The following is a 14,711-nucleotide window of genomic DNA, read 5'->3' as shown; positions in this document are numbered from 1 at the left end:
AGAAAGGTAGCCTACCCTGGTGCAACACAAACTTGCCAGTACTAAATTCTGAATTGATTCAATTCATAATAGCAAATTCAGTTCATGATAGCACTTCAGAAAGTCAAGGAGAATGACTTTGTTATTAATTTCTTTACTATTTCCCCATTCCACTATATAAAACATTATTCTGTAATTCATCCAAAGGCCTTCACTTGATAGACTCCTTGGTTCTTTTACCAAGTACATGAACAATGGCTGAAACAATAAACATTTGAAACATTCAAACATGCTGTTTAATGGAACAGAGGCAGTGAACATAACAGTGTATGTGTAGTGCCTTGAGAACAGGTCCATCAACTTGATTTAGAAAATGATTGCATTATGTTAAAAACAGCAAAACTGGATAAGAGTGAAAGAGATTTATTGACATAAAACATGTCTGTCAACTTCAAATTGTTCCAAGGAAATGTACATATGAAAAATACACAGAGACAAGATTGCTGGTTCTCCAGTCTGGAATCTCTCCCTTCACCCCTCCTCTTTTTTCTTTTTGTTTTTCAGAGATCAGCCTCTCATTGTTGATTTATTTTTAGAAGCTCAGAACCTTCTACTGAAAGTGATCGGAAAAGAACATGTAAAGAAAATATTTGGGTAAAGTATCACATGAAGAAGCAAATCACAATAACAGAACAACATTTCTTTATTAAAACCATGGATTTCTCAGCTTGATTTCTCTTCTGAGATAAGTTAAACACTAATCATTTCAAATTAGAATATGTATATTATTGCGCAATCCAAATGGCAGCTTTGGGAGGGGCATCTTAAAGTACTAGTAAAGATAGTAATGAAAACTATCTTGCCTTTTTCCCGATAAACTGAAGATTGACTGGATGACTCCACTCTTCCCCATGTTATTTCCCACAACAGTTCTGTAAGATACACCAGACTGAGAGTGATTAGTCATCTTTTGCAGATTTGATGGCTCAGCAGGAGACTGGACCAGGATCTCCCCAGTCTCAGTTCAGGACTATAACCACTATGCCACACTAGCTTTTAAACCAGTGGTTCTCAACCTTCCTAATGCTGCGACCCTTTAATACAGTTCCTCATGTTGTGGTGACCCCCAACCATAAAATTATTTTCGTTTCGGTTACTAAGACCATCAGAAATATGTGCTTTTCGATGGTCTTAGGCAACCGCTGTGAAAGGGTCATTCAACCCCCAAAGTGATTGCAACCCACAGGTTGAGAACAGCTGCTCTAAAGGAAGAAAAAATGTTAAGAACTAGCCAAGATGTTTATGTCTCATGCTTCTCTAGTGAGCATTTCAAGTGTTGGAGTATGCAACAGCATCACTCATATTTAAAGGAGGTAGGAGATAGTTGAGGAAACAGCAACTTCAGGGACAAGAGTATGCAAAGGGATCTTGTAGCACCGTTGACACTAACTGAAAGACAGAAGTTGGTAGTATGAGCTTTCGTAGATTGAGCCTACAATATTTTGTAGAATTGAGCCTATTTCTTCAGATGTGTGCTTGGAGTGGAAGGTCCAGAGACAGATCTATTTAAACTGGGACAAGAAAGAGCAAGCCACAAGATGGTTCAAAGTCACTTACATCTGACAATGTTGATAGAAATCAGTATCAAGGGGCTCTTTGACATTACATAGCTATAGTGCTATGATTCCATTTTAACAGTCATGGCTCCAGCCTATGGAATCCTGGGGTTTGTTTTTTAGGTAGAGATATTTAGCATTCCCAGTCAGAGAACAATAGTGCCTCACCAAACTACAAACCCCGGCATCCCATAGGATCTTGCCATAATAGTTAAAGTGGAATAATAGGGCTATAATTTTGTAGTATGAATGGGCCCATTCATACAATATCACTGCCTTACACTGTGCTCTTCCATGGGTACAACATCCACTAGATCTACTGTCAGACACATTTCTATCTATAAATGAGTCGGAAAAGGTATTGTTACATGTATATCTGAGTTAATGCAATAGATATGTTCCTGAGCATTGCTTCTTTAACAGAAAATTTGGCACCAGAGGCAGAAATAACATGGAAAGAATGGGGACAGGTTTCTGAACTGGAAAAAAGAAGAGGAGTTCAACATGTTTCGGTGAACTTTTTCTCTATAGCTAACAATACGCACTTGGGAAATAAAACAACCAGATCTGGTAAGCCTTCCATAAGTGAACAAAAATATATTCACCTTTCTGAGAACCACATGAAAGCTTCATCCAACATGTATCCAGGAATTACTTTTTATTTCATCAGCCTCTACTTTGTTTAGGATTTCCATTTTGATTACCAAACTTAAGAGATCTATTGGGAGGGGGGTTTAACATGCTACAGGTAGCTGGTGTGGAAAACTTATCTATTTTCCCCCTTCCTCTCTGTTTTTCTATTTATGCAAGCTCAGTAAGGGGTTCTGGAGGCAACTGCTGTTTATCTTGTCTGTTTTTAAGCAGACTTAGGTGGGATACAGACCTCCGCTTTGCGGCGGTCTCCCGCCAGCGCCATTTGCTCCGCGCGGGAGCCGCAGCAGCCAAACCGCACGGCTCCCGTGCGGAGCAAAAAAGAAGCTCCATTTCGGAGCTTCTTTTTGTGGCGCCTCTATGATGTCGCGAGGCGGCTGGCGCATTCGCGATGTCATAGGTGCCGCGACACTCTGGACGCTATGCGTCCAGTACGTAAAGATGGCGGCACCCATGTGGAAGGGGCGCCGCCATCTTGTACGTATTCTATACGTACTGGGTTAGGGGGTGCGGAAGCACCGCCCCTTCCTAACCCTAGTACGTATAGAATACGTACTATATGCGGTTTGTATCCCGCCATACAGAGCAACAGTAGAATGGACTACAATCAACTCCTGTTCTTTCCCCGCCAACCTTTATTGCTTGTTTAATGCAGATACACTGCTGCACGCCATGCAGAAAAGTCTGTGTTTCTCCATATTCTCAATGTTAACATTGCTTAAAAAAAATCAAAACCTTCCAGCCAGACAGAAGATGAGGAGTAAAGAAGGACTGGACAGATGTAAAGCAGCTTTGTGAAAACGAGCTTCTTTGTTAGCCAAGGTAAACTTGTATTCCACTTGAATACATAATATGCTGTTGATGCATGAAGCAACTGTCTTATTGAAATAGCCCAAAAAGATATTTAATTTAAAAAAACAGAATGGGTTGGGGTTACATTTAAAAACAATAAGGTATTGAACTTCTCCTTCCCTCTGCCAAATCCCTTGCAGCCTGCCACCATCAATTTATATTTCAGGCCAGCTGGGTTCTTGGGGAGATGCAATTCTGTGACTGTTGAAAACTAAAGTGAGGGTTTGCTGTTTTTCTTTGAAATGTTTTGGTGGATCCTCAAACCTCTCAAAATGCTTTGCAAACATTATCACACATTATCACAGTTATGTTCACAACAGCTGCCAAAGGAAACATTCCTTTTGTTAAATATTGTAGAAAAAGCAATAAATTAAGGTAATCATTCCTTAAAAAATAAAGGGAAAAACATTAATGTAACTTTATTCTTATGATAATATGGTTTAATCCAATAATAAAGAAAAGAATACCTGGATTAAGCCACACATGGCTTATAGGTCATAACCAGCACTTTGAATTGTGCAGGGAATAAAATTGTGCTGGGAATAGCCAGTGGAGCTATTGTAACAAATACGTTTATAAAGTTTGTTGTGGGTTTTTCGCCTATGTGCCATGTTCTAGAAGAGTTTCTTCTGACGTTTCCCCAGCTCGTTGGCTGGCATCTTCAGAGAATGCATTCTCTGAGATGCCAGCCACAGATGCTGGTGAAACGTCAGGAAGAAACTCTTCTAGAACATGGCCACCTACCTGAAAACCCACAAAAAACTGTGGATGCCGGCCATGAAAGCCTTCGACTTCATGTTGTATTAAAGTTTACAGATAGTATAAGAGAGCCTGAAAAATTATTTACATTATGGCATTTTGTCAGTATACAGTTTGTGATACCCCCAATGCTGTCACGCTAGGTCTAATGATAAGGACTTCTTCGGTGTCCTCTTCTTCCTTTCCTTTTCCAGCTGTCTTCTTTCAGTATAAAATACATTCCCAGTTCATTGACAAGATATAAATTTTTGAATAAAGACTATCCAGTTCAAGTGATGAAGTGACTGCAGCTTGCTGGACCTATATACAGACTGTGAAAGGGCATGTAATGTAGAATTGCTGCCAAGAATTGAAAGGGCGAGGGAAACTCAGTTGACATTGAGATATGCTTTGGGATGAGGTAAGTGTGCCAGCAAGGTGCAAGAAAAAATATATTGTATTAATGGATTGATAAGTATGTTCCCAGTGCGTAAAGTTCGTCTGTCTGAATTATCACTGCCCACCTTTCTATGGATTCCTGTCAAATCAGTCCTTGCTGTAATCAAAATAAACTTTAGAAATACTAAGGTCACCTTTATATTCCTCTACTCCATATATCGAAGACTCTGTCTTTGATAATGGAGTAAACCTTGAGCTTGGATTGTAGAAAAGTGAGGCTATCTCCCCCTAGGCCCCTCCGTTGCAAACTCAGCATTTATCATCAGTAGTAAGAAATATTTGCCCAGATCTGTCTTCTCTGTTTGTTCTCTTCTTTTCCATCCTTACCAGATGTACACACTATTAGCATTCCAATATGAGTCTGAAACCTTGTCATTAGACACCCTCTTCTATTATCCCTTTACAAAAGTACAAAAAGCTCTCTTGTCAAAGACACAGCCCTGCAGCCTACACAATTAACCCTGTGACCCCGCAAAGTCCATGGGTTAACCAGGAAAGAAGGAGGACAGTGTCTTCTATACAACACTTAACACAGTGATGCAGCCACAGGGCAACTATGAGGATCAGCCCCCACTGAAACTGCTACATGCTTAACACACTGGCTAGTATATTTGGCTTACACCTGCCCTCTAAGAATGTGAAAGAGGTCTAAACATAGGACTAAATTCAATAATTAGTACCAATCAAAGTAGTCCCATTGATTCAACCTGAATTTTCTAAATCAACATTTATTTAAGTAGACCTGAGAGACATAGCTGTGTTAGCCTGGAATATTAATTTGCAAATGGATCTTGTAGCAGCTTTGAAATTAACGGTGTGAAAGAAGTAGGATAAGCTTTCTAGACTTGGTCTGCTTCCCCAGATGCATGGAGTGAAGTGTTTCAAGCAACTCCAGTATATCATGTTCAATCCAATGGAATCTTAGTGATAATAGTTTTCTATGCAAATCATCATGCAATTCTCAGCACCCCTAGTCCATTACAATTTAATATCTATTGCTAGGTAGCAGTTGAGGGAGGAGCTTGAAGGAGCTGGTGCTTCAATAGGACTGAAGGAATGACCACACTTGTCATCTTTGGGCTTAACCAGACTGCCTCAAATTATTGAGAGTTTCCAATTCTGTTTGCTTTGATTGTGCCTGCATATTGATAGGTTTTCTTTCTCCTGCATCCAGTCCTTCATTCAAGAAATATATCTGGTTTCCCTCCCTCCTTCTTTCCCACCTTTATATCCTTCCTCTTCTCACCGATTATATCTAGAGGCTTATCGCATGCATGTTAATTGAGCTTACCTCTATCCGGTTTAAAATTTAATTTGGGCTTCATCCTGATGTTACCAGATAGCTTTTACCACCGAATTTGCCACCCAAATACAGCCCGGGTTCATCCCTGCTTCCAGAGCTGCTCTGGCAGCCATTTTCTTAACTTAGAAAACTCCCAGATCCAAAAAGAGCTGGGAGGAGCAGCCCTGGAAGCTGGTGTAGACCGTATTTGGGCAGCAAATTCAGTGTTAAAAACTGTCTGGTAACATCAGGATGCCACCCGAATTAAATTTTAAACTGGATGTAGGTAAGCTGAATTAACATGCATGCGATAAGCCTCCTGGGAGTTTATCACATTACTTACCTTACTTTGCGCTATTAAAGGGGAACGCTTCCGTTTTCGTCATGGAAGCGTTCTCGTAATTGTTTAAAAAAGAGCCCTTTTTTAATAACAATTTGATCCTTTATTTAAAAAAGGCCCTTTTTTAAACAATTACGAGAACACTTCCATGACCAAAACAGAAGCATTCCCCTTTAATAGCGCCATCTGCGATCCCACCAGGAGGCTCCTGTCGCAGATCAATGACACTGGAGTGACGGGAGCAGAGTGGGAGGTAAGTAATGTGATAAACTCCCTAGTCTCATGCAATATGCCAGAAATAGATGTGCAGCAATTTCTACTGTATCTAAAGCACTCCCTCATTTCCAGATGTTAAGATGTCCAACAAGATAGAAGGATCCTTCTACAGTTTTTCAAAAGCTTTAGAAGGCTCCTCCAATGTATAGCAGAAACAGGCTGCTGAATAGACTTCAATTCCGCTCCCAGCCCAATTGCTTAACATATTACCTGTTCCCCTCTGGAAAACATGCCCTGGGCATGAGGCAGAGGTTGAGGTCTGTTCAGCAGCGTCTCCTGGCTGCACATTGGAAGAGCTTTCTATAACTTTTGAAAAGCTTTAATAAGATCCTTCCATTTCAAGCTCATTGCCTAATACATTTGCTGTTCCCCTCCAAGAAACATGTCCCATTTTATGGGGGCAAATCTTGCTTGGTGCTCCTAGGAAAGACTTTATAAGGCTCCTCCAATGTGTAACAGGGGTGGGCTGTTGAGTAGACCTCATTTTTCTAAAATACAATAATGATAAATAGACTATGATAATTTAATTTTTTTACCTTATCTTGAGCATATGTCTTCTTCATTTTCTACTTATTGAAATCACCTCACATGCACATACACACTACCACCACTGCCGCCTCGTTTTTTCTGTTATAGTTCAATCCTAGATTTTAGATTCTACTTCAGGTTTAACTTGAAAGTATCTTGCAAAGACTTGAGACTTCACTTGAGATTTGTAGCAGAGATGTGAAACTTGACTTGAGGCCAGTAAAAGGCTTGAATACATCACTGTTGGATACCCAACTGACTTTCTGGGCTTCCCCAGATGACCATGCTACTTTCCCCATGTCATCTTCTTTCGATTTCCTTTTTCTTTATTTTAAGTTTCTAAGCTTTTGTACAGGTTTTTCCCACTCTGAAAAGTTGAAATGCCTTTCCTGAAACTTCATTACTGAAAGCTTTTGGCTAGATCATGAAGGTATATTGGTCCCAACTTTTCGCCTTTGAGTCAGTCCACCATCAGAATGCAGCCCCCATGAAATTATCTGATTATCTGAAACTGATTTCAGTCCAATCCTTGCTTTAAATAGAATGTTATATAAAAATTCCAGAATGCTGGCAGCAGTAGATTAGCTCCAATCTAGGACTGCTGTGTTCTGGTTGTGTAGAACTACAGTATACAGACATTAGTCCGGTACATTACAATACTTGCATCTTTAATTAATTGTAAAACATTTCCCCTCCAATGGTTTGGATAGATTTTGTGTCATTATGTGAAACAATCATTTGAGGGATGCCACATTGGCACCCGTAAGCAAACTGAAAGAATCAAAATGGCTGCCAAATTAGTTTGGCAGCAAAATTGGGTTCGTTGAGATAAATGTGTAATTCATCACCTCGGTTTTTGCTATGGATTATAGTCAATTATTGTTCACAGTTGCTTAATACCACTCTGGTGGCACAATTGAAGAAACAATCAATTTTCTCCCATCTTGTTAAAATTTGTTGGATCACAATAACCTGCAACATTATTATTTTAAATCACCTAGAGACAATAACAAATGGCATGCAACACTATCAATAATTAAAATATAATATTTTTGTTTGGTCTTTAAATATGAAGGGATGAGAAGAGAAAGGTGCAAAGCAGAAATAAGTAGACAGTATGGGGAAGGGCAAACATATATTTAAAATCTGTTTGTTTACCTCCTTTAACTATTACAAAGAATATGTCCTCTCTTCATGGGATACAGACTGGGGTGTAGGAAACTGACTTGGTATAGCAGAGACACTCTTCCTTAGAGAGGTTGTATGCCAAGTCTGTTACTGAAAATACTTTATATAAACTGGGTAACTTTACCTGGTGGTTGGAGGGTACTAAACTTTTGAAAATGAAGTCCCAGTTTCAAGTGGAATAAAATCTTCTACTTCCAGTGTAAAGTCCCACTGCTAACTATCTAAAGCCAGTGTTTAATATACTTTGAAAACTGTTTGCCATGCCATTTCCAGAAAAACTCCAGGAGTTTTATTTGCTCTGAAGGTCTCATTGTTGAAGGTCATTGCTGGAAATGGTGGGAGAGAAAAGCTAAAACAGAAAAGGTTGCAAAGATTCACTTGATTTCCCAGACAATCTTGGGACATTTCTCATATCTGACATCAAAAGTGGGGGCATGAAATTTATAGGTCTCAGTCATAGTACAATGTAGAGAGAATTCCACATTAATAAAATATAATTTTGGACACATATTTTAAAATGGCAAGGAGCTGACAAAGAAAGGTGGCTTCATAATCCTTTCTACACTTTGGAGCAAGAAAGGGTATAAATACTTAATCAGATGTCTCATTTTACTTTCAAGTTTAAGAAAGCTTTGGAAGAAAGAATAGTATAATATAGTAAGATGAGCACTCTTACACTGGAGAGGTACATAAAGGAAACACAAATCCTTTAAAAAGATGGAATAAGAAGAATTAAACAGTGACATAATAGCTCAAACAGGAGGAGGGGGAAGACTGAGCCACTTATGTTTATTATACTATAGGAACTGTCTGATAGAGACCCATAACACCTTACAACAACATTTCTCACAGCAATCACAATGGTGACATCTGCTTTATCTAGGAGAAGCCTGCTTTCCCAGTAACAAAACCTTTGCAGCATTTAGAATGCTGAGAAAAGTGCAACATCCCTGTATCAATGCACAATCATAGGGGAAGACCTGTGGGTCATGCACTATAAAAACTGAAAAATTGCACAACTTCACCAAATTGTATGGGAAACTTCCAAAGCTCAAACTATTTTTATGTCCAAAAGTTTAATAATGCTATACATCAAGTTTCTTCCAGATTTTGAAATGAAAATCGAGTACAAGTCCTGGGTTTTGTCCCAAGTGAATGCTCAGTTTGTCAGGGGAGTCAACATCTATATACAACAGAATAAAGCTTGCAAGAACATTAACTGCTTTATCAAGTCCCTGGTATTTTCCATCATCTCCTTCCAATAAACTGACCTCTTAAATCTTTCTTGCCTTTAGAGCCAATCAAAGTCTAACATTCTGTACCAGCTTGTGAAAGATGGGAAGATGCTTATAATAGCTGTAACAATCGACGTTGCTTATGTCCCAAAGTATTCATATTACTGTGCAAATATAGGAAACTTCTGGTAAGAGAGGCAATTACATTAAGAGAAACCTTATCTGCATGATATTTGATTAATGAAGAAAAGTCAAACAAGCTCTGATTTCACTTTGGCAACCAATGCTGTTTTCTGCGTACAAGATAGAACTTTTTAAAAGAGCCTATTTTTAGATACAGAAATTATATTTTTAACTGCCATATACCTTTGCATCACTATTTACTTTTACTGGTTTCACAGAATGAATGAGCTGAATGCATCTGAACAGTAGCTTCCCTCCTTTCATGGAAATCTAAGAACCCTGAAATCCTAAGTAAATAAATGGTAAGTAAACATCTAAGAAACTTTACCATCAGATTAATGATGGGCAACAGAGAAAGACAGAACATTTACACAAAGTTTTCAAGGTGAGAAATAGAGAGTTTAAGCATTTTGGGATGGAGAGCTTCTCATGCTAAAAATTCAAAGGTCCTAGTAGCTAATCCATTCTACCCTTAATGATTTATTTACAGTAAGGAAAAACAATGGAGGAAAAGGTGAAAAACAAAGAATGTTTACAAATGGACAATAACAATGGTGCCTGAAACCCTTATAAAATTTAGTAAATGAGGCAGGATGATGGTGTGATAAATTTTTTGATTGAAACTGATCTCAGGCTGCAACTCAGATAAAGTTAACTTCCACAAATTTCAGTTAGAAAAGCTATATATGAGTATAACACTCCCACTGATACCAATGAGAATTCAAATTACTCAACTTGGCTGAATATGATTTACTTTTTAAACAACCCACCCTTACTTCCCAGGACACATAGTTCTCCCAACGCCACCATCCCATGTTATCCTCTCAACAACTCTGTGTGGCAGGTTAAGCTGAGAAAGTGAGCCAGTGAGTTTAACAAAGAGTAAGGAATTCCACAAAAAATTGAGACACAAAAGACTGCAGCAACTAAATAGGACCGTAGCATTTATTTCCCATGCAAACAAAATTATGCTCAAAATTCTACAGTGCAGATTCCAATCATATGTGAAAAGAGAAATCCCAGAAGTACAAGCAGGGTTCAAAAAAGGAAGCGTCACTAGGGACCACATTGCAAACATACAATGGCTTATGGAGCAAACCAAGGAATTTCAGAAGAAAATCAGCATGTGCCATAGGAATGCCACTACATTTGACAGTCCTAATGAGAAATCTGTATTTAGGACAGAACAGAATATGGAGAAACATAACATTTTCCAGTTGGCAAATGGTTCAGGCAAGGCTACATTCTATCACCTCATCTGTTTAATGTACACAGAAAATATAATACAAAGAGCAGGTTTGGACTCAGAAGAACTAGTGAAGAAAGGAAGAAGGAAATATGCAGGATCTACATACATTCAACCTAGATAATAGGGAAATCAAAATATCTAAAGATTCCCTGTACATTAGATCAAACATTCATTAGAACAGGGACTGCAGTCAACAAATCAGAAGACTATTAGAGATGGAAAGGGCAGCATTGAAAGACCTAGGTAATATCCTGAAGAGTACAGATATACAAATGAGTACTTCAGTTAGAATTGTCCAAGCCATTATATTCCCCATCGCCATGCACGGATGTGAGACCTGGACAGTGAAGAAAGCAGATAAGAGGGAAATCAATTTATTGTGGTGAATGTGGTGCTGAGGATATTGTGGGCAGCCAAACACCCAAACAAGTGGGTCCTTGAGCAGATACAGCCAGAAATTTCCCTGGATGATGAAACTGAGGCTGTCGTACTTAGGCCACATCATGAGAAGGTATGACTCAATAGAAAAGATGATAATACCAAAGAATGTAGAATCCAGTAGAAAGTGAGGAAGACCGCACACCAGATTGATAGACTTATTCAGGGAGACCAAGAGCCTGAGTCTAAGGACCTAAGCCAAATAGTAGAGGAGGTCTTGGAGATGACTCATCCACAGGGTCACCATGAGTTGGATCCGACTCAAGGCCAGTTAACAATAACAAAGAGAATTTGACCAGGTCTCCATGGGGCTAGTCCAATGCTAACATCTACAGCATACTGTCTGCCAATGCACAGATTTCACACAAGAGTGTTTTTTTAAAAAAAATAAGTGCAACTGACTAAGCTGCCTTAATTCAAACATGGTAATTCAATTACCTTAATTCAAATAAAAAGAATTTTATTTGCAGTGAAAATCCTAGTTTTGCAAGCATTTCAAAGACTAGCAGCCGGTTGCTGCTGTTGACCTTGCTGCTTTTGCTGTCACTGCTACTGTCTGTGCTAATCTATAATGGTAAGCTAATATAAAGTTCATGGTTTCTCAAGTTAATTAAAAATTAAAAATGATTATATAATGAATTAAAATCATTCTATGATTTCAGCTCATGTTTAAGTGCATTTATCAATTTTGTATTGGGGAAAAGAGGGGGAAAGAGAGAGAGAGAGAGAAAATGAGAGAGAACTAATTTTTATGTGTTTTAAATTCTGAAAAAGCTAAATGTTGCCCCTGAGCATTTGACCAGTCAGAAAAATGCCCCCCAGATCTGGAAGATTCCAGCCCTGGAACATAAAATGCCAAAAGTGTAAGCACCAAAATACAGACTGCATCCAAGCAGGGGGAGCATCTCACTCTGCCATTTAAAGATGAAGCGCCTCTCCCAACTCAGACTATGAGCTGTTCCCTGACTGAGATTAATGGAGAACAAATGCAAACCTGGGCACTAATTTTTGTAAAAACCTACTGTTATTTAATAAGTCCCCAATAGTCTGAACACTTCCTTAGAACTGGCTAGAAAACCATTGGATATTAACTTTGTGAAATCTTGGCATTACAGAAAACTATGGTGTTCAAAGGTAAGCACATATCCTGACTTACCAGGAGGTGAGTTTACAGTCCAGGGGTATGGCAGAATGGTAGCACCATGCTGACTCTGACACTGAGCTAGACTTCTCCTTCCCAGAAATCCATACATCTTTGTGCAGACCTCTGGGAAGAGTGGGAAATTCCAGCCAAGAGAATCAAAGTTAACCTAAGGGAAACTGCTCCAAGTTTTCCCTCAAGTCAGGCACTTTAGTATTTAAGTAAACTTCCTGATGCCAGAGCCTCAGTCTGTTTAGAATCTTCATTCCACCCACCCTCCCTATGTTGTTTGTACACATATTGCTTTGTACACATATTGATCATCACAACTTTGTTCTAGATGATTGCGTCTAGATCTAGGATGGTCATATTTGGGAAGTTGGTAGGCCCAAGAAACAGTGGAGGGGTTCACCTTACAGGACTGTAGGGCTGTGGACAGCAAAAAGAAAGCCTCGTTGGGAGGTGTTCGCTTCACCCCACACACACATGAAGTGGCATCCACCCATGTAAAATGTTACAGTTGTCATCCTTGGAGTAACCCAGTAGGTTCTGGGAAGGGTCTCATTGACCAACAGGCAGGTTGGCCAATGCCTGGATCCAATCCCATCACAATGTCAACTTTTTGGTGCAGCTGTAATCAATAAAGTTATGGCCTCATTTTTGTCACTACTAAGACATCTTGTGTGTTTTGTTGTCAGTAGAGCACCCTGGATCTGCAACAGCACTCACTCAGATTTTCCTTTGAAACAGTTCTGGCAACCGCTAATCACAAGTATAATTATACTGAAGCCAGAGGTGTATTGTTCTGACAAAAATGTGTGTATAGACTACAAAAACACCATTTACAGAAACATTGTTCAGATTAAAATTCTTTAGAGGGCGACATGAAGCTTTTGCGGTTTATGGATTGAGGAAGGGATTTCTGTAGAACACTTTATTGCTCTTTTTGGAGATTTAATCTTTTAAAATAAGCATGTCCCCAGTACAAAATATATTTCTTCAGTTTCTCTTTTATTTGTTTCATACTGAAATTTGCTTCAGCCTCAGCACTAAAATGCAGGACATTGGCAGATGTGACAGAAATGATGTCACACGAAGGTCTTTCATTAAATGTGCATCTTAGCTCTTCTCCCTGGGAATGATTTATTACATTTTGTCAGTCCTACTCTTATGTACCTACATCATTTTTAAACATCATTTTTCTTCTGGACATCTTTACATTTTTACAAATGCACATGAAGATAGCATTCTACCAGGCCAAGCAATGAAGTAATTTACAAATAACATTACTAATAAATAAATATGGAGTATAAGGGAAATGGAATGTCAGATCCATAAAGCCAAGCCAAAGTGAAATACGAATTTCCTGAAGAAGAAAGAGACGAGACAGGAATAATCTAGTAGTAAACATTTTTTTTTAAAAAAACCCTAATACTGTACTCCAGTTTGTTCAGACCAAAGGCCTTTCTTGTTCACCATCATGTTTCTCACAGTGGCTAACCAATTGCCTATGGAAGGCCCACAAATATTGGACACCAGGGTAAAAATCTTCTCCCACAGCTGTTCTCCATCAACTGGTATTTGGAAGTGTGCTTCCTCTGATATTAGGACCAATATATAGCCATGCAGTAATAGCCATGGAGAGCCTTATCTTCCATTTCTCTAATTCTCTTTTAAAACCATCATAGTTTGTGGTTTTTCAGCACAATACATCTATAGGGCCCAAACAGGTGGGCCAAATGAAGCGGCTTCTGGCTGCTTTGGAGGCATGCTGTTTAAATGGTGCATGCTTCCAAAGTGGCCAGAAACCATGCTGATACTGAGTTCTGGCCCTTAGGACTGGAGCAAAAAGGAACCGGGATAGTCCAACTCTTGGTGGTGCCAGTCAGCCCCTGCATCCACAGCCCACCTTGGGAGACGGCCATGTGGACAGTGGGATTCTGACCCACTTCCAGCCAAAGCAGACTCAGGCTGCTTTTTTGTGCCCATCTGTTCCACCCATATAGTAGAGAATTCTATCACTTAAATAATCACTAAACGTTAGGCAATTTACTTTTTTGACCATGTTCTCTAGGGATTTCTGGAATATGTAGCCCAAAAAAGGAACTTCTTCAAGCTTTGATGCCTTCGTTGTGAAGAAAGGCCTCATTTCACCTTTTCAACCACAGCTTGATTGGATGATTGCTAATATGGCTTTTCTAACATTGTTCTGCTTTCATATAGAGAAATGGGAAACATCTTCTTTGTTTACTCTTTAAAAAAAATTGTTCCATTAATGCCATTGCCCATTTCAGATCCTTGATAAAATTAACTGATATTTGCAGTATAATCAGCAGTTTGGATCAATTGTCCATCTAAACTTATTGCAAAGGCCTCAGATAAATATAAACCACGTGGCTTCCCTCTGGAGAAAAAAGAACCCAGAAAAAACGGGTTCTTTTTGCGCTTCAGGGCCAACATAACCAGTGCACCACTGGCGCTCTCATTACATAAGCGATGCATGGTGATATGTAGATGACGCGTGGCACTTGTGTAACAATGGCAGTGCCTGTGTAC

At 39.1% G+C, this 14,711-nt stretch overlaps 1 protein-coding gene and 1 long non-coding RNA gene across 2 annotated transcripts in view; one reads left to right on the top strand and one right to left on the bottom strand.

The window, feature by feature from the left end:
* THBS4 (thrombospondin 4) overlaps positions 1–14,711 on the bottom strand; it is a 553,455-nt gene that overhangs the window by 239,364 nt on the left and 299,380 nt on the right. The gene's annotated exons all lie outside the window — the stretch shown is intronic.
* Positions 4,056–14,711, top strand: part of LOC121921696 — a 42,877-nt gene continuing 32,221 nt past the window's right edge. The window contains exons 1-3 of the long non-coding RNA XR_006102011.1: positions 4,056–4,257; positions 9,205–9,332; positions 9,546–9,629. This is a non-coding gene — a long non-coding RNA (uncharacterized LOC121921696). The remainder of the gene's footprint in view (positions 4,258–9,204; positions 9,333–9,545; positions 9,630–14,711) is intronic.

This window comes from Sceloporus undulatus, chromosome 2, assembly GCF_019175285.1.
Source record: "Sceloporus undulatus isolate JIND9_A2432 ecotype Alabama chromosome 2, SceUnd_v1.1, whole genome shotgun sequence".
In the NCBI taxonomy this organism is placed as follows: Eukaryota; Metazoa; Chordata; class Lepidosauria; order Squamata; family Phrynosomatidae; genus Sceloporus; species Sceloporus undulatus.
Note: the sequence above shows the minus strand (reverse complement) of the source record. Positions and strands in the feature narration are given on the sequence as shown.